This window comes from Callithrix jacchus, chromosome 5, assembly GCF_049354715.1.
Source record: "Callithrix jacchus isolate 240 chromosome 5, calJac240_pri, whole genome shotgun sequence".
NCBI lineage: Eukaryota > Metazoa > Chordata > Mammalia > Primates > Cebidae > Callithrix > Callithrix jacchus.
Window position 1 is genome coordinate 51,208,041 of NC_133506.1, and position 26,926 is coordinate 51,234,966.

Below are 26,926 nucleotides of genomic sequence, written 5' to 3' on the forward strand. Positions count from 1 at the left end.
TTTGCCAATGGGGCATTAGGTCTTTCTCACCTCATTCCCATACTTGCCAGCTGTGATTGCCCAACTGTGAGGAGACTCACAGGTCAGCCCTAGAGCTTGATTTGTAGAAAGTACAGGGGCATGCTTCAGGTGGGACACTTTCAGTGGGAGGTGAGTTGGAAATGGCCACAACAGCTGGTGCAGAAATCGAATATGTCCCAAAGAGATACAACAGGAACACCCCTAGCATCTTCTTTGGATGGTAAAAAGAGAAAAAATAATAATTGCAGGACTTGCAGACAAGTCTCCCATCATAACTCCACCCCACAAATGAGCCCACACTGGGACTCTCACTGCCAGTGTGTTTCAATCAATATTGGAAATGTAACTAGGAAAATGAAAATGGTGCTTGGCCCATTGAGGAAAAGGTATAATCACCAATAAAGCTACAGTTTATTTCACAATTTGATCTGAGCAATATACTGTTATGCAAGTCTTTCTTCAAATACATTCCAAGCCACTTTACATTTTAAATTTTACAAATTCTAATACCCATGTTTTGTTTTGCTAATTTTTTTGAATGGGTATTTTTAAGAAACTCTCCCTCTGATAAAGAACTGGCCATCAGGTTATTCACAGAAGCACTTAAATGAAGAAGAAAAGCCTGGAGTTGTATTTATTCTAATAAGTTGGTGCTTATGGATTCAGGGTGATTTTCTTTTCTGCTTTTTAGAAGCAGCAGAAACAATAAACAATTATTTCTTAGCATACCCTTGATCAAGAGAGACAACAACAAAATACTCTGTATTTATGTTCCTTGTTTTTGGATAAGACAATTTTAAATATAGACATCACTGACGTAGAAATTATACCCTGTCCAATTGTCTTGCATACACAAGGAATCTTACGGTTTGAAGAATCACTCAAACTTACCACTTTGTTTTTAAAAAAGAAAAGTGCAATTTGTTAAATTGGTAAAATCAAACAGGTATCTTGACATGAAAACACAAAGTCAAAGGCAAAGTTTCCAGGGCATGGAAGGTACATCCTCTGTCCAGCTTGTAGAGAATACAGCATGTTTTATTACCTAATTAATCACAGCTTAGTTATGTGGCACTTAAGTGCCTACAACTTGCTTGGAAACCAGTAGGAATTAAGACTAAGTTGGGATGGGAAGGCGGTAAGATCAAGCTTTCTATGATTGTTCTTGGGAATTAGCTGATAAATAATATACGCAACATCCCACTGATTCAAGGAACACTGAGTTTGATCTTAGAAACCCACTTACAGAATTTTTGTAAACGAGTCTGATATCATTCCTGATACATTGTATGCTTTCTCATGAATTTTATTGAATAAATATGCACACATAGGCAGTCTGATTCAGGCATATGTGTATTCTTTATTTTTCAATTTGACAAAACTCTTTTTATTTGAAAGTAGTTTTAATAAAAGATAGATAAAGATATGCTTTTTGGTTGTTCTTTTTTTTTTTTTTTTTTTTTTTTGAGACGGAGTTTCGCGCTTGTTACCCAGGCTGGAGTGCAATGGCGCGATCTCCGCTCACCGCAACCTCCACCTCCTGGGTTCAGGCAATTCTCCTGCCTCAGCCTCCTGAGTAGCTGGGATTACAGGCACGCACCACCATGCCCCGCTAATTTTTTGTATATTTTTTAGTAGAGATGGGGTTTCACCATGTTGACCAGGATGGTCTCGATCTCTTGACCTCGTGATCCACCTGCCTCAACCTCCCAAAGTGCTGGGATTACAGCCTTGAGCCAATGCGCCCGGCCTTTGGTTGTTCTTATGATTTGATCTGAAATAAAAATAATGACACTGCTTTGTCTTATGTAAATATGATTTTAACAAAGTAAAAAATACCTTAGTTTCAAAAATACAGTATTGTGATTTCAACAGTTACATTATACACACAAAATCTCCTGTGATATTGATGAAAAAGTGCTAAAGAAAAGAGGCTTGAGAAAGCTGAATATGAAATTCTGCAGTGATGCATGATCTCTGAGACAACAATTCGATATGCTGGGGCACGAACAGGGATATAGTTAGTTCTGATTAACACGTCATCAGGATGCCATTCATGTATTCCCTGGGCTGCAACTCACAGACTATTTACTGGGGTTATATACAAATCATTCAGATGAAGAATCAGGGTCAACTAAGGCATTTTAAACAGACTGTTTACTGGGGTTATATCAAAATTGTTCAAATGAAGAATCACAGTCAAGAAAGGCATTTTAACATATTTCATGTAAGCAGTATTTTCTAGCAAGGATTATTAAAAGAACATTGCATGGAGAGAGGTTTGTGCACATGAGCAGAATAAGATAATATACCTGGTTGTGCAAATCAAACCTCAAATATGTCACTGTTCTCTTTGTAGAAAGAGGGATTACAATTTTAAAAGTATTTTATGAGAAAAAACTATGTAGGTGAACTAAGAAGGACATATGTCATGACACTGTTCAAGTTTCAAGATGGGAATCTGAGATCTGAGCACAATTTCTCCCTCTCACTAAACCCTTAGAAATGAAAAAAATATTTTTTCAAGAGGCAAGAAAACTTTTGAAAAAAATATATTTTCATATTTGTGTTATTCACTATACTTTTGTGTGTGTTTAAAGTACCATAATAAAATTAGAAGAAAAAAAGAAAAATGAAGATATTTCAGCAAGCAAATAATTAATCTTTGCATTTTCAGGCTTCAGTAGGGATTGATCCTGGCCTGTTGCTCTTTAACCTTTCAGATGACTGTGCCGTGTCTCATAAACTTTCTCAGAAACATACCTCAGCTGCAACAAATCTCTTTCCACAATGAAGCATCTGCATATGTAACCAATATGCTTCGATTCCAGTAACTGTTTGTCATGTAATCTGTCTCCTGTGTCTAAAACAGAGGACACAGACACCCTCCTGTCCCTTAGAGAAGTCCTCTTACTGCTTAATTTTTAATCTTCATATATTAAAAACCCTCTGGTGCTCTTCCCAGGCAAACTGAAATCAGAAGTGCAACGCTGGTATCCACAGAAATCTGCCAATTGTGACAATTGGGAACAAAAGAAAAACAAAACTTCCTATTTTCTAAGGAAATGGGAGAGTTCCCTGACCTTCTTGCGGAACTTGTGACAGGGGTGCCACATGCTGAAATCCCTTAGAGGAAGGGACCATGCAGACAGGCAGGTGAGGGAGTCAGGAGAGGACTTTTGGGCCACAGACCCATGGTAGCATTTAGGGGTATGTTAGAATTAATGCTTTTTTTAGCAGTTACCCTCCACAGATGGCTAAGTGCTAAACCAGCTCAGTGGAGTCAGGGTGACGGCTTTTTATACCCTGCCCTCCTGGTACCCAGGTCCTTGTCCTGTATCCAGGAACAATCAAGACACACAGACTTGAGAAATGGTGAATGCAGCGACTTTCCTGAGTGATTGAGGTGGCTCTCAGCAGGGTAGGTAGGGAGCTGGAAAGGGGGAAGATAATCTTCCCTTGCCCTTCAGCCATCCCGTGGCCGATCTCTGCTTTTACTGTCCCCAGTAGAACTCCTCTCAACATTCAGACTTTCCTTCTCTTCTCTCCTTCTCTGCTGCTCTTCTCTTCCTCTGTTGTGGAGCTTGAGGTTTATATAGGTACAGGATAGGGGTGTGGTGGGCCAGAGTGGTCTCAGAAAAGGCCACATTTGGGCCTGAAAACAGGAATGCCTGTTTCCATTTAGGGCCATGTGATTCCAGGCTTGAGGATGGGGTCTTTACTAGGTAACCACCCTCTTCTACCCAGTATTGCCTTGCCTCCTGTCCTTATCACTAATTATTAACCTGGTTTGTGAATGACTACAGTAGAAACACATTTTAACCATTGTTACTGCTGCTCTAGAAAGCACTTTCTCTCATTGGGGTGAGTACTTCCAAAATGACTGCTGGAGTTCTTCAACCTTGGCATGATCGCTAGTATAGCTAAGTGATTCTCACTTGTGGGGAGTGTGCTGTAAGATGTTGAGCGGCATCCCTGATTTCTACCCAGCAGATTCCAATAGGATTCTCCCAATTGTGATTACCAAAATGTCTCCAGATTTACCAAATATCCATCATGGGGGCAAAATCACCCCCAGTTTAAAGCCACTGATTTAAACACAAATGGATTTAATGTATAAAATGATGGACTCTTAAAATGTGTTCCAAATTACATTGAAATCAAGCTTCATGGAAGCTTCTGAACATACTTCTCAGGACACCACAGAAACTGAACCCCTGGAAAACAGTGGGAGATCAGGAATCCACTGACCTATCTCTTAGAAGACTTGGGGATAAGGAAATCATAGACCCAATTCCTATGCCGAAGACCACCTAGTCTCCATCACATTTTTTTCCCAATGCAATAGAAAACTCCCTCTCTTCCTTTATCATCCACAACTTTAGAGACTGGATGCTATTCATCTTTGCCTATATTCTAATCACCAGCCAACATAATAGCTACGATCTGGCAAAACAGCTTGCCTGAAAGTGGATCTACATGCAAAGGGCACAGCACATGGAATAGAATAGGACCCCCCTCAATAGAACTGCGTCTCGGCAATAGAGAGATGGCACAGGCTAACATCATAGATCTAAAAGTTCACTGATGAGATATTTCATATTCTTTGTTTTTTTGTACTACATCTTCAAAATCTGATGTGTATTTTGTAGTGAGAGAATCTCTTAAGTAGTTAACAATTTACGTGCTCAGTAGTACCTAGCATATGAAACAGCCTGGGTCTAAATAATTTAAGGTCATCATTCCTAAAAAGCTTCATGCTATTGAAGAATTATTATACCATTAGAGTAGCTGTAATAAAGTAATAATAATGATAGCTAGCACTATTATGTACTTACTATGTGTTCTGAGCACTTCATAGGGATAAACTCATTGACTCTTCTCCATAATGCTGTGAGGATAGCAACACTATTAATAGATGAAGAATGCAAGGCATAGGAATGTTTGATGCCTGTCCAAGGCCACAATAAGACATAAATCTCAGAACATACTTAAAAAGTCGGGAGGATGGAAGAGAATATGGAAGGTAAATGCACTAGCTGCCTGAGTTTTTGTTTTGTTTTTCTTGTTGTACAAAAGGAAGCAATGAAAGTTATTTTGTTTTGAGGTTATTAATAATATAGGATTAAAATATGCCAATTAAGGAAATGGAAGTAACATTAAAATACTTTCAAAATGCTGAAAGAGATACATGAGGAAAAACACTAATTAACTGATAAATAAAATTATTAATACTAAATAATTGCCCGTGTACAACAGAAGCCCTCTTATCACTACCAGATATAAGAATCCCACACACTGTGAAGTGTAGCAAAACCTTCCAGGAAAGCAAGTACACAAAAATCATATAAACACACTAGTGGTTGTAAACATCATCATACTATTCCCTGCTTCACAAATCACAAAGATATAAAACAAAAGTTAAATGCCAAAATTAGACTATAGCATTTTTAAAAAGGAAACATGCTACGCCTACAGCAGAAATAAGAGCCATCTCTCAAACATAAGTAGAAATCACATATTCATTAAGACTTTTATAATGAGTCAAAAAATCAAAATATACTACAAAATAAAATATATACCAAATCAAAGTAATGAAAATTGTTTTAAAATAAAATGAACAAATATATACCGGAGAAATAGAAAAATATTGGGATTATATAGCATCAGACTTGATATTACTGATTGATTGCATTATAAAGAAACCATTAAAGGGAAAGGCAATTTATATTAATGATTTTAAATAGAAATAAACTATATAAACTAAATTAAGTAGCTTTGAGAGGTGTAAAGCAGTGCTTTTAAAACTTGGATAATTCATAGACTAGTTTCATAAGTTTTTGTTTTCCCTTCATAAAATTTAAATTGTAATTTGCTCTATATGATTTCTTGAAATTGAATTCTTTTAAATTAATTAGAACCATCTTAAAGCAATATATCACTATCAAACTACAAAATCAATCTCTATTGCAAAAAAAATAGAAGATAACTTTTCAACAAAAAATAAAAATTGGAAACTTCCCTAGATGTTAGGGTCACTGAAAGTCTCAGAAAGAAAGAGACAAAACTAGTTTTGAAAATTGACTATTTACAAAGGTTTGGACTGATGGGGACAAATATAAAGAAATTGACAAGGAATAGTGTGATGCCCTGGAAATAGCAGCAGCTGGGGACAGTTAGCCACCCTTGGCAGGAAGAACACAGAATGGACAGTTTTTCAGGAGGCCTGGCTCCTATAAGCTATTGCATTTGGAGAAAAGAAAAAATGTAGCCAACCCTAAGTGGCTCAGAGAGAAGGATCTAGCAATTATCGACTCTCTTGCCATTGCCCTCTTGGTGATATCCAATAGAAAACCAGAAGACAAAGATGTCTTATTATTTGAACATACTTGTCTGCCTCCTGGGGCAAAGCCGAGGCAAGAAGAATGGAGAGTGTATGGGTGTGAGCAAGTAGGAGATTCTCACAGCAACTCTACTTGGCCCAATATTCTTACCAAGTCTTGCTCTTCTCTAGCAAAAAGTCTACTGATGCCACAAAGTTCAGATTTTCAAAATCATATTGAAGACTTGAAGATAAATAAAAAAGAAAGCACCACCTCCCAGTATTATTAATGCCAAGGCCATGTACAGTTGAAGTCATTGTATCATTACCAGTCATAAGAATCTCACACACTGAGATATGTAACAAGACCTTTCAGACCCAGAACAAACACAAAATCATATAAACATACTAGCCATTGTGAACATAATCATACCATTTCATCCTTCACAAGCACAAAAATATAAAACAAAAGTTAAATATAAATGAATCTGAATAATATAGTCCATAAATGTAGATTATATTTGTATAGACAGAGAATGCAACTGCTTCTTATGTGTATATGAGTTATTTACAAATATTGACCACAAATTACTTCAAACAAATTCAAAATTCCAAAGAAGAGAAATTAGACATATATAATTGCCCATAACCTCTGACAAAAATGCAATATAACTAGAAACATAAAACAAATGAAAAAACCAAAACTTGACTAATTAGAATTTAAAAGAAAATAATTTCTACTGAGTAACTCTTGAAACACAGAAAAAAATCAGAAGAGCAATTGCTGAATAGTTAAAACACAATGATACTGAAAACTCCCTGTATAAAAAATATGGAATGATGCCAAAGAATTCGTTCAAAAGAAAATCAGAATTATAAATGTTTTCCTTACCAAAAACAATGAAAATAGAAAAATAGTGTATTCAATGTAAAAAAATATAAAAACTCAAAAAGCTAAGGAAAGCCGAAAAATAGATCAATATAAAAACATGATTCATTCGTTGGAAAAGACAAAAAGTAAAATTGACAAGTACACGAAATAATTGAAAAGGAAAACAGAATTATTACAGGAGGAAGCATACATTGGAAAATAGGAAAATAGAATTGAAAAATTTATAATTATTTTTAAAATAAGAATAAACAATTATAAAAAAGATCAATATGCAAACTTAGGAAAATGGAACTGATTAAAATAACATTTAACAGACTATTTGCTCAAATCTATACTAATAAATTTGAGAATGTGAATAGACCATTTTCTATAAATATAAAAGTACTGTACTGCAAATTGGTCCAACAAAATAAAGAATTCTTCAATAAACTCAATGCCAAGGAAGAAATTGAGAAAGTTGTTAAAGATCTAATTCTCAATAAAGTTGCAGACAATTTCATGCATGAATTCATATAAACCTTCAAGAAACAGATAATTCATGAGCTTTTTAAATTGTCATAAAGCATAAAGTTAGAATTAATGCTTTCTAACTCTTTTTACAAAACCACTGTAGCACAGATACCTAAGCTTGACAAGAATAGCACTGAAAACAGAACCTATAAACCAAACCCATGAATATTGATTGAAAAATCACAAAATATCAGCAAATAGATTCCACATAACATTTTTAAAATAATACATTGAATAATAAATTGAAGCGGGTTTTAGTTCAGATATTCAAGAATAATCCAATATTAGAAAAATATCATTTTCATTCAGCATATAAATCAGCAGAAAGGAAAGTAATAAAATGATACAATCATATAAATAAGGCCAAAATCATGTATATGACAGAATTCAGCATTCAATTCTATATTTATTAAGAAATGTTATGTCATTTATTATAAAGTAGATATAGCTGCTAAAATTTAACATGATATATAAATAAAATTCTCACTTCATAAATGAATGATTCACAATAATTCACTTGCATCTTTAGAGATTTCCATCTGAATAGAAACGGTCACTTCCTCCTGAACAGAAAATAGTACCCTGGATAGAAAAGTGTGTATGTCAAACTTCTGCAAACACAAGTGCAAATAGGGCTCACCCAGGTGTTAGCTAAGTAATTATGGCCAATTATATAATCTATCCAAGACTGAAGGCTTTATGAAAGTAACATGTGGGCAATAAAATACATCTTGCCAGGTCATTTCGAGGATTGTAAAAAACAAATGCAGAACACTTAGTACACAGTAGGTGCTCAACTAATGCACCCTTCATTGACTTAGTACTTAGCTGTGGTATAATAATTTGCACAATTTGCATTTGAATCCAAGCTTACAAAATAAGTATTTTCTTATAAAACCTCTGCCTCCTCTACCACATCCATTTAGGGAGAAGATATAACAGATTAAAAATATTTTTCCATTATAAAATCATTCTTGCTTATGTGAAGGAAAATGTACAAAAATGAAAATGCACAAATAGAATTAAAATTTCTCATAGTTAACGCTCTGTCATGGGCTGTATTACATTTGACATGTATTCCTCTATGCTTGGGATCCTAGTTGAAACTGTACCCTTTAAATGCATTTGTAAAACAAAATTTTCAAGTCTTCAACAGGAAAATATTTAATTCAACAACTTCATTTCTCACATTGTCTTACAGTTACTTATCTGTTTTACATCCCCCAAACTGGCTGTGTCTTTGATCTGATCCAAAGTCATATAGTACATAATATAATCTACCAGTATCTAAAAACCTAGGTCATTGATCAAATGTGGAAATGTTTCAAGGGATTATGACTGTGCCAATCATATCCCTTCTCCTCATGTAAACAAACAAATCATTTGGAAGTAGATGCCTCTTAGTGGTAGCTCAGTCATAACCATTTTCAAATATGAAGGACCAGAAATATGAATAGATGGAACAGAAGCCCATCAGATGACATGCGAGTATGTCTAATTTTTTTCTATATAACAAAAAATGTTAAAGTTGCTCAACTTTCCAGTTAATTTGGTCAACATAGATAACTCAACTGTACATTAGAGGTTCCTCAGTTGCAAGTAATACAAATAAATCATTGTCTCATTTTGATCTGTCTCATTGAACCATCCACATTGATGAGATTAACCACGTAATTGCCAAGATTCTAATTTTTACTGGGCTGATGAAAACCTCAACACACTGATAATACCTCAAAGTTTTTGCCTTCTCAAGCTTTTAATGTTGCTTGTGGTTAAAGCTGGCCACAATTAAACACAAGATTATTGTCTAAGAAGCTTACTGTTTTTCTTATTTAGCTGCCTAATTTCTTTTCATTATATGCTCTTAAAGCTGTTACAAACCACTTTTTCCAAGCTAATCTGGGAAACATATTTTACAAAGAGCAGGTGATTTTAAAAGCATCATTCTAAAGTTGATCTTTCATTATTTCTCTAATAAACAACATAATTGGTACAGTCAAGGCCACCTACAGATCAGTCTTTAGGCAAACCTTGTATATTCAAGGTATAAAACTTCTCCCTGAACCCAATCTCATTATTTTATGGGAAAATATTGAGAAAAATAAAAGTTAGAAGACTTTTTTCCCTAGCTTCTTCCCCACCTCCCTACTTTCATACGGCATCTTTTATCAGGCCTGGGAAATCAGACATAATTTCAGTAACCTTAACAAATAAAGGGAGGAATCTGTCATATCCTATTTTTTTCAACTTTATTTTGAAAGCTTTCGATGTGTAACTTCTTCTATTAAATGACTTAATACATATGTGCTCAGAGAGAGGAGAATAAGCCATGTGTATGCTGTCTGCTAAATCTAGGGGTGTCATTTGGAGAATCAACTTCAATTAAATCTAATTACATTCCCCTTCAACTACAGAAGCATGAAAATGACGCATAAACTTTATTTTAATTGTAAGTCAATTACATTGAGAAGATGTAGAAAAAATATTAAATGAGTACGACAGAGTCATCCTGCATGTATACTATACTCTTAAGCAAAGAGAATTACTAGAAATGAATTTAAATAAAAAACCATATGCAAAGCTTATTCAAAATATTGTCCCCATGTTTTTGAACTAATACCCTATTTCCAATGGGAACACAATCTAATGTCGAAAGATGTCATTGTTCATTGGGAATGAAGAATGAAAATTCTGTGCATTCAGGTCAATCAAGGGAATAGACAGGCAGGGATTCTTCTAAACTCAGACAACCAGCCTGCTCTGTAATCATGACGAAAAATAACAAAGTCATTATTTTTATATACACCCTTCAATGTTTTAACAGGCTTTTGGAAAATAATACTCATAATTTCAGAGGCATGTGATGTTATGATTGGCCAGGCCCAAGTTACAAAACCTCTTCTGAAACTAAAGGTGGAGACAGTGTCAATCAAAGTGTTTAGATCAAAAATCAGGGCAGGGTACCCCTACAGGAATATGGCACATTGTGAACAGAAGCAAGACAAATGGATGCTAAGTAGTACAAACAACAGATTTCCATGATCGCAGGCATTCTAAAATTGTGTCTTTGATTAAAACATATTAGTGGTGATTTCAGTTACTGTGCTGTATTACCTATCCTCTCTCCAAGGCACTTTCATGAAACTGGTTTATTTTATGAGATTAAATGAAACAGTATTCTAGAAATAGTCCTCTTCTTCATTGTGAGGGTATTATTCAGGACATTTTTTTCTATATTCCACACTGTTTTTTTTTTCTTTTTTAGCATCCATGTGAGAAATTTTTATCTGCTGTTAGCATCAAGAATAGTTATGACTCCTCTGAGAAATATGTTCAGTTTCATTTTCTAGAATCTTGGGACTTGTATAACTAATCATGTTTCTCTAATGTTTTCCTATTTTTAACTCTCTGAGAATACTAGCACCCTTAGCAAGTAAATATACAGGAAACTTCTGTATGCTTTTTACAAAATTATTGTTGTTATTACACATATTTTTATCTACTCTTAACTTACAATTTGAATTAGTTCAGTACATTTTATATACTTTTTTAAATTCTATAAGTTCTTGGGTACATGTGCAGAATGTGCAGGTTTGTTACATAGCTATACACATGCCACGGTGGTTTGCTGCACCCATCCCCCATCATCCACATTAGCTATTTCTCTTAATGATATCCCTCCTAGTCCCCCACCCGCCGAACAGGTCTCGATGTGTGATGTTCCCCTTCCTGTTTCCATGTATTCTCATTGTTCAACTCCTAAGATAAAAAAATTTGTTTTGTCAAATGAGAAAAGACAGGACTACATCAGGAGCAACAAACTCAGTAGCTTTTGGGACTCAAGCTAGTAATAGAAATGTGTCAAGCACCCCACATAGAAAGGGAATGTGGGGTTTTTCCCCTAGTGATACACTCATTCCTCTGATCCAGCCAATGGTCTCTGAAAGATGAAGTTAGTTTTTTAGCCTATATTTGAGAAGGTGTAAGAAACTGTAAAGTGAAATGAAATATTCATAGATTTTGTATTGGTGTCTAATGCACGTTTTAACATATTGACAGAATGCATCGTGTAGCTGGTTTTCTGGAAAAGTCAATCTTTTAGAAATTGTTTTTCAGCTCATCATAAAATTTTTATTTAAATTTCAAAAAACAATGAAATGCAACTGGTATGTAGATAGTAGTAACCAACATGAGTATGTTGCCCTAAAGTGGCTGGGACAAGAGAGTTACGTTAATTATGCCTTTACATATTTACATCTTTCAATGTGACCTATCTAATGAATCTCGCCTTATATTGAAATCATCTGGCGTGATTTAGTAAGAAGGTTAATGAAATTTCTAGTTTAGTTCCTCTCTCCATGTTCATATTCACTGTGGACTTATCTTTAGTGTCTCAGTGCTTTATACAAGCAATTAATTAGATAATGTTTTTCTGTTCCATCCTAACATTTATTATAGATGTGATTAAATGACATATAACTTAAAAAGTACACACACACACACAATTTAACCAGGCATGGTGGTGGGCCCCTGTAATCCCAACTACGCGGGAGGCTAACGCAGGAGAATCACTTCAGCCTGGGAGGTAGAAATTGCAGTGAACTGAGATCACACCATTGCACTCCAGCCTGGGCAACAAAGCAAGACTCTGTCTCAAAAAAAAAAAAAGTGATGATAATAGTAATGATTGTAAGCTCAACGGAGAAAGTACAGTGACCAACTACCAGGGCCAGCCATGGGTGCAGGTAGAGCAATTTACCACATATGCCAGGTGTTTGCCATCCTTAAAGTGTTTTCTTCAAATCAGTCCGTCCTACCCAGTATGTACGATGTCTGATTAAAACCATTTATCCACTTGACTATCTCTGACATAGCAGAGAATCTGGCTCTGTGAGGAGACAAGAAACTGGTGAGTTATTTGCAAAGTAGAAAGAGAACTAAAGGAGTGGCAACAAGTGAAGACAATGAGACCAAACTGGACTAGTATCTGCTGTATTCCTCTTCTCCAAGCACTTGGCAGTTAATTATGTACACAGTCAACCCTCCTTATCCACAGTTCCACATCTGCATCTGGAGATTTAACCAACTGCAGGTGGAAAACACAGTGATGGTGGGATGCAGAATCTGTGGATAAGAAAGGTGGTCTTTTTATACCCATGGGTTCCACAGGGCTGACCACTGGACTTGAGCATCCTCAGATTTACATATTGTCAGGGGTCCTGGAACCAATGTGTGTATATGTGTGATATGATTAAAATATGCGTTTGGTCTTCATCCCCATTTCCTGATGATATAGCTTCTAAAACCCCTGGATTTTCTGGAGTGATGTCTTCTGTAGACCAGTGAGCTGGCAGTCCCTTGGCAGCTTCAGGTAGGGCTGGTAGCAGGAAAGACCAAAGCAGGATACAAGGTTGGGGCTTTCAGACCCACCACAACCTCCAGGGATGGGAGGGGGCTGAAAGTTAAGTTGATCACCAATGATTTAATCAATCATTTCTACTTAATGAAGTTTCTATACCCAACCCCCCAACCTGAAACACAAAAACAGAAAACAAGACACACAACACACAGGGTTTGGGGAGTTCACGGATAGCAGAACACACGAGGTTCCCAGAACACGGTGCACTCAGAGAGGGCATGGAAACTCCAAGCCCCTTCCCACACACCTTGCCCTATGCATCTCTTGCATCTGGTTCTTCATCTGCATCCCTTGTAATAGCCTTTATAATGACCGCATAGAGGTACTTCTGAGTTCTGTGAGCTGCTGCAGTAAATGAATCAAACCCAAGGAGGGGGTTGTGGGAACTCTGTTTTATAGCCAATTGGTCAGAAGCACAGGTAAAACCACCTGAGGCTTGTGGTTGGCATGGGAAGTGGGTGGCAGTCTTGTGGGACTAAGCCCTCAACCTGTGGGATCTTATGCTATCTTCAGGTAGATAGTGTGAGCTGAACTCAATTAGAAGAGTTCAGAGCTGAACTGAATTAGAAGACACCCCACTGGTGTCTGCTGGAGAATCTGTGGAATTGCTTGCTTGGTGGTGAGAAATCCCCACACATTTTGGTGATCAGAAGTCACAGAAACATTTTCATAGGAAAAAAATGTTTGTTCCTATATTACAGTATGTGCATAATTTAATTTATATATGCCATCAATATAAGTAGATATACATGGCTCATTAGGTAAAGGGCAAGTGTTCATTTGAGAACATACATATTCAACTCATTAGTAAGTTCAAAGAAATACATGTGCTTGAATGAAAACTGAATCTTTACCCAATATATAATATGTATAATATTAGAACCAGTTTCACTCCAGAATCCTTGATGAAGCAATTAGTATTAATTTTATTAACTCTTTACCCTTACATACATTGCCTTTTAGTGTTCTGTGTGGCAAAATGAGAAGTTCCCATAAAACACGCCAAAGTATTGGTGGCTATCACATTCCAAGGAAAAGCACTTGCAGGGAAAATCAGCCTCTTCTTACCTGGAATACCATTTTTAACTACAGTATCTGATAGGCAAACTATGGTTACTCAAATTTGTGTAGTTGGAAGGTGTGTTTTTGAAAGTGAATAAAAGGAGTTATCACTTTAAGGGGAAAATCTAACAGTATTGATAAAATCTGGACTTTCAAGTGGATGTTAGAATTTTTGAAAAGTTATATGTGCCACCATAAGCCTGGCAACTTCCCAATACTTAAAATACTTTTCTGCTGAGATACCTGGTACCATTATTAGATGTGAGTTTTTTTGTATATTTTAGAATGAATTAGATCACTATTTGGAAAAATGCATGATGCAGTGAACCAGCAGTTCCCAAAGGACCAGTGTGAGATGGCATGATGGGAAAAGGACCCATTCAGAGCAGAAGAGAGAACAAATGGATTTTACTATCATAAAATGCGAACACATTGATAAGATTTTAGATTTTTCACCTACCAACTAACGTAACTACTTGCCTCTTGTCTAATTTCACTGTGCTATCAAAGTAAAGTACCAATAGTGTATCTAAAGAGACTTAAAATTTGCCCTCCCAGTGGCATGTCATGGTCACTTTACAAAGACAGCCAAGGAGAAACAGAAGTAGAAGAAAGGGGCCAGTGGAGTACCCTGAACAAAACTGATTAGCTCCACCTTTTTATCAAGAGAAGGGCCCTGAGATAATGGGAAGTGTCTGCGAGTGAGTGCACGTTTAAATCTTGTACACTCTTGCCTTACCTTAGACCCAGTTCTGTTCTCACCTATATTATTCATTTCTCTTGCTCCTTGAACTTGTCTTTCCTTTACATGTGTTTGAAAAGCAAGCTTTATCTCAGTAATGCAAATGAAATACCAAAAACATTTGTCTTAAGTGGAACTTAACTCTCAAACCAATCACACAATTAAGAAACATTTATCTTTCAGTCTGTCCACATAACGCCCAAAATCATTGACCTTCTATCAGACTTGTGTCTATTGTTTGTCAAATGTCTTCCTTAGCTTAATTTTAATATCTCATATATTGTTCAAAAATTAATGAAAATCTTCAATGAGAAAATTCTTTCTACACTGAGAAATTTTCATTACAGTCTTTGGTGAATGTGTTTGAACTTGAAGTAAGATTAAGTAAAAATAGCCGAATCAGTCTCCTCTTCCTGACTATACCCTCTCTCACTATAATCTATTCTCCACAGCAGCCAGACTTATGTCTCTGGAAATTTTATCCTCTGCTTATAGTTCTCTTCCTTAAACTCATTATTAAGTTCATTTCTAACTCAGGACTCTTGCACATGCTGTTTTCTCTACCTGGAAAGATATTCCCAGAGATCTTTAATAGCTGGTTCCTTTTTATAAAGGCTGTCTTGACAGCCCCCCAACCAATCTCAGGAATCACCCCCCTTTCCAGAATGCAGTACTCTGGCATTAGGTTTCACTCATCACTTATGGAAGATTAACTGTAAAAATAGCCTTTATTATTCCCCTTCCAGTATTCTTACAATGTGGCTTTGCACCTCATCCTGGAAGAGGTAGTCTAGCACCTCAGCCCTGAAATCTAGACTGTCTTTTAATTTGCTTTAGCTAATAGAATGCGTAAGAACTGATAGTAGGTCACTTCTAAGCATAGGTTCAAGTACTTACCTCTTCCTCTTTAGTTGTCTGGCTTTACTAGGAGATAAAACTCTGGCTAAGCAGAAGATGAAAGACCATAGGAGAGAGTCTAGTTGTCCTAGGAGAGGATATCCTACGTAATCAACAGCCAACTAATCCCCAAAACAAGTGAGAAGGTCCAGCCAAGATTAGCTCAGCTGTGCACCCCCACTGTACCTGACTGCAGATTTGTGAGTGAGCTCAGACAACAGCAGGCAACCTAGGTGCCCCATAGGCTTATGAGCAGTAGTAAATGTGTAGATAGTTTTTGCTATTGTTAATAATGATTCACAGAATTAATGTGTCAATAGATAACAGATTCACCACTCTATCCCAAGAACCTAGAGTAATGCTTGCTTGGCACATAGAAAAAATATTTTCATTAAACAAAATTTAGTGGATGTTTGAAAGAATGAAGAAATGAACTACAAAATAACTTCTTTATACACTAGTCCAATTACATTTTCCCTACTTGGTCTAAAACTAACCTAAACAATATGGTAAGTTTGCTCATGCAATTAATTCAGTTCTTCTGGGCATCCACACCAATTACTGGAAAAGACAAAAAAAATACAACATTAGAATGGACATTGCTACTAAATAAAAGGTATTCAAATATTTATATCCACTCTCTCTCTCTCTCTGCAGTCTATAAATACACCCATCCAGACAAGCTTTATTGCTGTTAGCTGAAGCAGATCGCAGCTCAGAGACAACCATTGCTTTCTACTTCACTTTCAGCCACTGCTGGCTCATACAGAATGAAGATTTTCCTGTTTTGTTTCTGCCTAATCATTTATCATAATGCCGAAGGGAAGAAAATAAATCTTGGAAACTTTGACCAAATCAGTTTAGTTTTTCCATTATCACAGCAGGAGAGGAAAGCACTGGGTTTTCACTTTTAAGGATAATCTTTCTTAAAGTGTGTGCAATAACAAGCTAGGCTGAAATAACAAAGACGTTTGAAATGTTTTTAAAAGGATTCAGGGCTGCACTGGTTTCTGCCTTTAGTCAGAAGTTTGTTTGTTGGCCCCTTTCATTTTCTCTGGATGGTTGCAAAGGAACAAAGTACTCTTATAGATAGATGCCATTGACCAGTTCAGAGAAATGCCTGGCTTGGAACTTTTCTAAATGAAGTTACCATTTAAAGATTCATCCTAAAAAAAAAAAAAAAAAAATCTTCCTTGTATTTGGGGAAAAAAATGTTAAACACAATTATTAATTTTTTATTGTAATTATTGTTTATTTCAATTCATAAGGCATTATAATTAATATAATTTAGATATTGGACTTTGAAATTAATCAAATATTTATACGGAAATAAGTTTTGTGTGTATGCCAACAGTCTTCACCTACCTATCCATGTGTCAAAAATTGTTTTCTTCCTTCTTTCCTCTTTTCCTCCCTCACTCGGTTTGTGGTTGACTCTTCTTCTTCCTGCCTGCCTCCTTGTGTGCTCTCTCTCCACTCTTTCTTTCTTTTTTTTTTTTGAGACGGAGTTTCGCTCTTGTTACCCAGGCTGGAGTGCAATGGCGCGATCTTGGCTCACCGCAACCTCCGCCTCCTGGGTTCAGGCAATTCTCCTGCCTCAGCCTCCCAAGTAGAAGGGATTACAGGCACGCGCCACCATGCCCAGCTAATTTTTTGTATTTTTAGTAGAGACGGGGTTTCACCATGTTGACCAGGATGGTCTCGATCTCTTGACCTCGTGATCCACCCGCCTCGGCCTCCCAAAGTGCTGGGATTACAGGCGTGAGCCACCGCACCCGGCCCACTCTTTGTTTCCTTCAATCTTTCCTGTCTCTCCTTTTTATTTCTTCTTACTTTTCCTCTTTCTATCTTCACTCCCTCTTCTGTCCCCCTACTTCCTTCTCTCTTGACTTTTCTTTCTTCCTTCTTATCTCTCTCTTCTCATCTTTTCTCCCTCCATCTCGCCTCTTCTTCCGCTTTCCCCACCCCCGCTCCCAGCCTCTAAATAGCTACTTGGTGATGACAGAGAGGATAAAAAGGATATTCTTTGTTTTGGCACATTTACTAATTCACAACATGGGTCCAGCATGTCGAATTTATTCTTTTTCATGAGCTGAATATAATCGATGAGAAATAGAAAAATAGACTGAGTGTAGCCAAAGATCATTAAACTTTTAACATTCTCAAATGCAAACTGAATTATGTCTTGTATTTGCTAGAATTAAGAAAAAAAAATCGTGTTTGGAGTACTTTTTCAGTTAACCTACTTTCACATTTTACATGTTTAATTTTACACTTTTAGGCTGATTAACAACAGGCTGGTGTGTATGTAATTTTGATGCTGTAATTCTGAAACATGTGACTTATCTTTGTTACACAAAATTTCAGTTGGACACTAGATACAGTTATTTGATAAATTTGTGATGTATACTTTTTATTTATACCAACTTATAATAATCAAGACAAGTATTTTTACTAAATTGGTATACTAGTTCAATTTGACTTGAGTTTCATCAATTTTATTAGTTGACTGATAATCTGATTTAATCAGTGTCTTCTTTCTTCTATATAATTCACCTCAGGATTTAGAACTAGCTTTGTTATTGGAAGTCCAAAATTAATCTACATTTCCATAAGAGATTGAGGAAGAGCATGGTTAGGATACTTGTTAAAGTGGGCTTGAAATTAAAATTACCAAACTCTGGATGGGCGCAGTGGCTCATGCCTATAATCCCAGCACTTTGGGAGGCCGAGGTGGGTGGATCACGAGGTCAAGAGATCGAGACCATCCTGGTCAACATGGTGAAACCCTGTCTCCACTAAAAATACAAAAAATTAGCTGGGCATGGTGGCGCATGCCTGTAATCCCAGCTACTCAGGAGGCTGAGGCAGGAGAATTGCCTGAACCCAGAAGGCAGAGGTTGCGGTGAGCCGAGATCGTGCCATTGCACTCCAGCCCGGGTAACAAGAGTGAAACTCTATCTCAAAAAAAAAATAATAATAATAATTACCAAACTCAAAGCAATTATAACCTCACTAACAAGGCTGAAAATTCACTGTGAATGTTAACCCAATGCTGATGTGAATCTTATAAAATATTTACACTTGTGCATTACTATCAAAAGAGTTCATTTTTGATCTTTTATAAGCTAATGTGACCAATTTTAAAATAATCATAGAAATGTTCAAAACCTTAATGGTTTATCCTATGAAAATAAGAGACATTTCTATCAAAAAACTTAGAAAAATGCCTGGGCATGACAACATTCATACTGGTGTTATTTATAATAGTAGACACTGAAATGAACATAAATGTCCCACAATAAAAGAATGACCAAATAAACAGCAGTAACATGAAATTAATGAAATGTTATATAACCAATAAAAATGATGATGACTATGCAGGAACATAGAACATTCTTATAACAAACTATTGTGTTATTCATGTTATCATTAAATGTATATGAGGATCATAGAACCATAACTGTATGTACTCACTGAAATGTACTGGACACTGTGCCAAAACAGGCAAACATAAAACTGTCAGATAAAACTGAGGGAGATATGATCCCTGCCCTCTGCATTTGATAGACTCAGAGAAACATCTCCAACTTCAACACTTAGAAGCCGTGCATACAAGGCACTTAATCTCTTTCAGTCTGTTTCTTTCTCATCTGTGAAATGGGGATGGGATGAGTAACCACCTCTACAGGGCCTCTCTGAGTATTTAATTACTATGATGTGTATTTGTTTAATACATTGCTTGGTATGTTAGTTTGCTAGGGCAACCTCAACAAAGTACTATAAGCTGAGTTGCTTAAACAGCAGAAGTTTATTGTGTCCTAGTCCTGGAAGTCTCAGAGTCAACTGCTAGCAGGGTTCGGTCCTTCTGAGGGGACTCAGAAGGATTAGGGAGAATCTGCTCCATGTACCTCCCTTGGCTCTGGTAATTTGCTGGCAATCTTTGACATTTCTTGGCTTGTAGAAGCCTCATGCCAATCTCTCCCTTCATCTTCCCATGACATTCTCTCTGTGTACATTTCTGTCTTCAAACTTCCCCTTTTTATTATTAATTTATTTATTTGAGATGGAGTCTCGCTCTGTCGTTCAGGCTGGAGTGCAGTGGCTGCCTCCCAGGTTCAAGAAATTCTCTGTCTCAGTCTCCTGATTAGCTTGAATTATAGGCACCCACCAACACACCTTGCTAATGTTGTATTTTTAGTAGAGTCGGGGTTTCATCATCTTGACTAGGCTGGTCTTGAACTCCTGACTTCGTGATCCCCCTGCCTCAGCCTCCCAAAGTGCTGGGATTACATACCTGAGCCACCGCACCTGGCCACATTTCCCCTTTCTATAATGACACCTGTCAGATTGAATTAGGGGCAACTTTGATTACCTCCTTTTAAGGATTACCTCTGTACAGATCCTGTATCCCAATAAGGTCACATTCTGAAGTACTGAGGGTTAGGATCCCAACATAGGAATTTTGGGGAGACACAAATTAATCCATAATACTTTGTATGGTGTAAGCTTTCAATAAATGTTAGCTACTATTATTACCAATATTGTTAAGAGTAATAGTCATATTAAATTAAAAGGGTGTATGTGGCAAAACCTGACATGCTAACCAAATAAAATGAAAACAGTTGATTAGTTAGAATTGTAAGATTCTAAGTTATCATGTCTTTTTAAATTTTTCTTTTCTATTTTATCATTTTTTTAATGCCCACCCATCCCCCTGCACTTTGTACTATTTAGAGAGGGGAAAAATCTGGACTGTCTCTTAAATACAAGCAATTGCCATTCATCCATAAATAAAATTTCACATACTTCCCACTGGTTCCACTCTCAAATAGAAACATCCATAAAAAAGTCCAGCTCACTTTTGGAGAATGAAAAAGACTCTTTCACTCTACTCTACATTCTGCCTTGTCTTAATTATTGCATGACACTGCAGCCTTTTTACCTTCCTTTGTGTTCCTTCCTAGTATTTTATTTCAATATTTATGCCTTTCTTTTCCAGAAAAGCAAGCATTGTTTTCTAATTTCTCTCATCTCTTCTGACTGCTGTGTAGTGATTATGACATATGGATTACCATCTATAGATTCTTTATAGCAAGAAGGTCCTCAGGCCAAGTGACAAAATATTTGACTTTCTTAGAGTTATTATTTCTTTCTCAGTCTTTTTAAATACTTATTTTCCTTCAGGTACTTGGGCTGTTGAATTTCTGCCTTCCTAGAGTGTCATGACCCATGGCTTAAAGACTCAATGTTTTATTTTCAAAATAAAGTATATTGAACTGTGCAGTCTTCAGATTAAGGGAAAGAAAGATAAAGGTAAACATTAACTTGGAGTATTCGATGAAACTATAAAAAATTGTTTTCACAGATGATTCAGCTAAAATTGAATATATAAGTCCACATGGAGAATTGTATCCATGAGGAATATTTAATTTCAAGTCATGAAAAGTCCAACTAAAAACAGATTAAATTATAAAGAGAAGATGTCAGGTCATGTAACAGAAAAGTCCAAGATACATCTCTTCAGGTGAGGCTTGATCCAGCAACTTGTCATGCTACAGAAGATTTTTCTCTTTATCCCTCTGTTCTATTTTCTAAATACTGACTACGTCCTCGGGCAGAGGACTATTTGGAAATCTCAGGACATCTCCTGGTATCTACCAAATAGTAGCTGTAGGTTCAAAGCTCTCATCCTTCTTCCACACACCAAAGAGAATTAGAATGAGTCACCTATTCAATTCTTCAGCAAAGAGAGGAATTTTCTCCTTCTTAAAGAGTTCCTCACACGTCATTGACATTGATGCTGCTTGACTTAGGCACCCAACTCTGAATGGCTATGGACAAGAAGACATTAACATCCCAGGTGAGCCACATGACTGAGAATGAAAGAAAGGTCCCTTCACAGAGGAAATTTAGGGTGCTGTTCTTAGAAGAAAGAGATGGGGCATTGCTGCCAAATAGAAAACAACAGATGCCCACCTCCAGAATATATTTAATAGTGGAAACAACTCTTGTTACTGATCATAGCCTTGTATTTTATAGAAAGGTACTCTGTACCTCACCTGAGGTATTCAAAAGAAATGGTTGCTTTAAATAGTTCTTTAAGTCAAGATTTCTAATGTAGGGTTCTGTATAGGCCGTGCGGCAATTATTCCTTCTCCTAGAAAGAGTTCTTTTCATACCTCACTCAAGAGGGTTTCACAGAGGGGCATTGGGAAGCCACTATGTATAGTTTGATCCCATTACCCTGTTCATGGGTGACTGAACCAGGGTAAACTGCTGACCTAAAGTGAGCCATCAGATTCTCTAGCCTATGCATTTGGAAATGGTCATGGGAATGAGAAAAAAATAGAAAAAAAAAAACTTCATAAAGGACTTATCCCATTTATAATAAATAGAAGCATACTCCAGTAAAAATATAGGCAAGCAAAAGGAAAATTCACAAAATTAAAACATTTAAAAAGTTTTTATTAGCAAGTTTCAATCAGAAAAATAGAAATAGAGCAACATATTGAGAGATTTACTGCAAGGACTCAGCTTGGGCAAAAGTGATGTCTGCCTGGGTAGGTCCAGAATCTGGGGATCAGGTTATTAGGAAGTTGAGACACTAACACAGGGGCTGATACTCTGTCCTCAGGCAGAACTTCTTCAGGGAGCCTGAGCTCCTGCTTTTGAAACCTTTTGTGTGATTGGATCAGGCCCAACCAGCTTATCTAGGATATCTCTTACTTAAAATCAACTGATTATGGTCTTTCATCATACCTACAAAGTAGCCTCCCAGCAACACTTAGACAACTATTCAACTGAATAACTAGGAACTGTGGCCCCTCCACGTTGACATATCAAATTATCCAATGCTATTTTGTATCACTAATAATCTAGGCAGGAAATATTAAGTCACAAGCTTATTACTTTTACGTAATACATTAAAAATTGTCTTAAAATACTAAGACTCGTGTTACTATGAAAAAAAAGCAAAAGACACATTTACTGAGGACCATAAGTTGTAAGCTCTCTGTCTGGCAATGTGGCATAATACCTCAGAGGCACCAAAATTTTAAGAAGAAATATAATATGAAAGAAAATAGAGGATCCATTAAGTAAATTATTATTTAATCATAAGATGGGAAGTCAGATAACTATTAAACATTGAGTTAAAGGACAATATTTTATGGCATAAAAATGCCCTTGACATATTAAAGTAGGTATATTAAAGAGGTGGTTGATAAATATCATAGACATTCAATTTTGTACAGTAACAAAAAGGGTAGAAGTATATAAACGAAACAAAAGAGTAATTCTAGCTGATAGGCAAATTTTTATCTGCAACTTTTATCAATTTCCAATTCTTACAGTAAACATGCCCTTGTTCTGAAGTTAGTTAAATAAGTTGGGGTTTGTTAATACTGAGGAGTTAAATGATGCCACGATACAGAGAATCTTGCATATAAAATGCATTTGGAGGTTCACATACATTCATCTACTTAGTCAGTGAACCATTAACTCACTCGACAAATACATTCTAGCCTCGTATTCTATGAGAGTCACTGTTTTAGGCAATAGAAATGAAACAGTGAACAAAGCAAACTCAGGCCCTGCTGTCATGGAGCTTAGCAGGTAAGAGAGTAAGTAAAGAATCAAATAAATACATTTGTAATTGCAGTCTATAACAACTGCACTGAAGGAAACAGCGCTCTGGATGCACCAGTCTTTAGATTAAATTTTTAAGTTATTATGTAACAAAAAAATGTAGTGTGTGTTCATTTGGTATGCCTGTGCATGTGCATGCTGTGTGTTGTATGCTCTCACCAGCATCAGCATATCAAATTAACACTTGGAGAATGAGATTCCAGGAAAAAAATATCTAGAAATGCCTAAAATTGCTGAAACTCTGCAAAAGAAATATTGATTTAAAAAATGCACCATTGCATAATGAATCCTGAGTAATTGGCTGAAGCTCTGAATGGCACACCCACGTACATTTAGAGTTTTCTGCTGGGCTCAAATCATTCATGCATTTTTCCCCAGAATCTGAAAGATGAATCGGACAAGCTCTGGATAAACACTGGCTAAGATTCTGTAGTTTCTGGGTATGGAGAGGTGACATGACTTATTCTCTGTTATCATCGAGTCTCCTATTAGGCAGTTCAGCAAAGACTCTGGATAGATCAACATGTCAGGCTGGAGGCTTAGTGATCATTCAGACTGGGGTTGAGTTGAAGCACCTTCTCAGGCAGTCAGGAGAATATAGCCATGCATAGATTCCTTTCAAACTACAGGAAAAGTGAGAAGAGGAAGAGGGTTTTGAACTATTTGGTATAATGAATCAGATCCCAAAACTGGAAACTTGCCTACTAGATGAGATCGAATAATGGTTCTTATGGAGGTGTCAGAAATAGGATTGCAAATAAGAGTCCATAAACAATTGGGAAAAACAGATCTTGTGTTAAGATACCTTGGCAGGCATGACTATGGTGATTGCTTCCTCATATCCCCCCAGATGCGTTTTGAATGAACTATTCTTCCTCATATAGTAGCAGCACAGGGAGAGATCATATTCTTAGAATAAAAAAGGGACTAAGTTTAGATATCAGCTATGACTTTTTGCCAATGCAGACCCATCTGTCCACTATTGATTTGATAACCGAGCAAAGTTTCAGTAATTCCATGAAGTTTTCATTTGCTATCTGCATTAGGTGGAGTTCTGAAATGGCCCCCAAATTCTCCTTGAATGTGTATGCCTTGGCATCATACCTTCTCCTTGAGTGTGGGTGGGCCTGCCCTAAGCAGGTGAGCCCTTAAAAAAGAGGCTCTAGAGTCAGAGACATAAGTTAGAGAGATTCCAGGCAGCAGAATATGTTTCCCTTCTGGTGCTGAATAAGAAAACTGCCATGCTGTGAAGTGGCCCATGTAGTAAGGAACATGGAGAACTAAGGGTCAGCCCTATAACTGCAGTGAATTGAATTCAGCCAACAACCACTGAGCTTGGAAGAGGACTCCTGGCCTCAGATGAAATCACAGCCCTGGCTGACACCTGAATGCAGCCTTGTGAGACTCTGAACAAAGAAACCAGCAAAAAACATGCCAGAAAACTGCAAGTTGATAACTTTGTGTTAAGTTATGAGCTAAGTATGTGAGATTTCTTATGCAGAAATAGAAGCCTAATGACACTATGCTTCCTCTCTGTTTTTTAAAATTCAGTTAAACAAATTCTTTCTTCCTCCGTGGTCAGAACTCTAATCATGATGTGTCCAGACTGCAAATTTCAGTACAACATAAATGGAAGTCATTCCCAGTGATCCGCTTTAAAAATTTAACAGTAATATTCACACTGAGAGAAATAATTTGGGTTGAATCTCATAAATAAAAACTAAAAATGTGACAGAAGTTAGCATCTAAAACTTGGTATCTAAATAACAAATAATATTAGAGGTAACTCATTTATTAATTGCTTGTTCTTTGCCATTCATTGTACTTATTCTTCACTACATTTTCTCACTTAATCCTCCCCAAAAACTATAAACGATGGGGAGATACTATATAAAACTTCATGAGTGAAAAAGCTAAAATTTAGAAAAAACAGTTAAGTAATTTGCCAAGGGACACACATGGCTGGCTGTAAATAGTAGAGACCAGATCTAAATTCCCCCATCCACCTGCTGTGCCAGCACTATATAGTAAATGCAGACTTGGTCTTTTAGCCTCTTATAACCAATCTCTTACCCTGGAAAGTGACTGCATTGTCACAGCAAATGCCTCTTGCCTGACTAAACAACAGATGTTGACAATTCTTGCTTTATTTTTGTTTTTTCCTCCATGCCTTCTTTAGTAGGATCTAGATCTCAAATCTCATGAAATGGTTCTGCTTACATTGCCACTTTGTTACATGTTTACTTAGTTACAATAAAAAAAAAAATAAGACGGTGTGGGGGGGCAGGGAACCTCCAGCTGGCCTGGGAATTTGCCGCTAGAGAGGTGCCTGATCTCTCTGCTTAGCTTGCCTGGCCTCCGGCGCTTCCGCTGCTGGGCTCAGACTTATTTTCTTGATTCCCTAGTTTCCTACTGAGGCAGAGTCAGGCACTGTATCACTTTCCAGCGTCAATAAAGCAGGTCGAATTTTCCTAAGTTGATGAGGGTCTGATAGATCTGATGACCTTTTGTTGGAATGTCATTTACAAGTATGATTAAATTATTCTCCATGGCTGACTTGATACCTGCAGCTGATCTGCTTCACCCTCTTGTGCACTGCAGAGATCTTTTGTAGGCAGATTGCAGATTTTCAGCTTTGAGTTTGAGAAGGTGACCCTGGTGATGACATTTTCTTCAAATGTGTTTTAGCTGATACCATTTTTCTCCAAACTGATTATCTATATCCCTATAGCTATACCTAAAAAGACCATTTATTTAATCTGTTAGGGGAAATAGAAAAAAACAAAAACAAAAACAGAAAGAATGCCAGTCAAATTTCTTGAACTCTATCTTCTTGAGAAGAAAAGTGACATTTTTGATCATTGTCTATTTGCTCTGTTAAACATTGTATACTTGTTACTTAATCTTGACAATAACATATAAAGTATATTTGCATTAAATATACATTTTGCATAAACTTATAGTAATTATATTTTGAGCCTACTGTGTGTCAAACATGGCTCAAATAACTAGAAATAGAGCGAATTCTGCCCCCATCCAACTTAACTGCAAATGTGGAAACTGAGGCAAAGGAAGATTAAGTAGGCTCCCTGTGTCCCCAGCTTGTGCCTAGAATATGGTATGTGTTTGGTAAGTGTTGAATTAATAAAACAGAATCATGGTTGACCCAGGTCTGTTTGTCTCTACAACCCAAGTTTTGCTCTCTACCACATGAGAAAGAGAGATGAGCATAAAAAATTCATAAAGTAAAAATATTCAAGGGGAAAGATGAGGCTTCAGAGTTTCCTGGGAGCTGCTTTTCTTGACTTATGACAGCACCTCTTATGTTAGTTTGCCACCATGCACGGAGCTAAGTTTACTGTCAACAGGTGGTGGCTCATAGGCCAAATTCAGTCCACTGCCTGTTTTTGT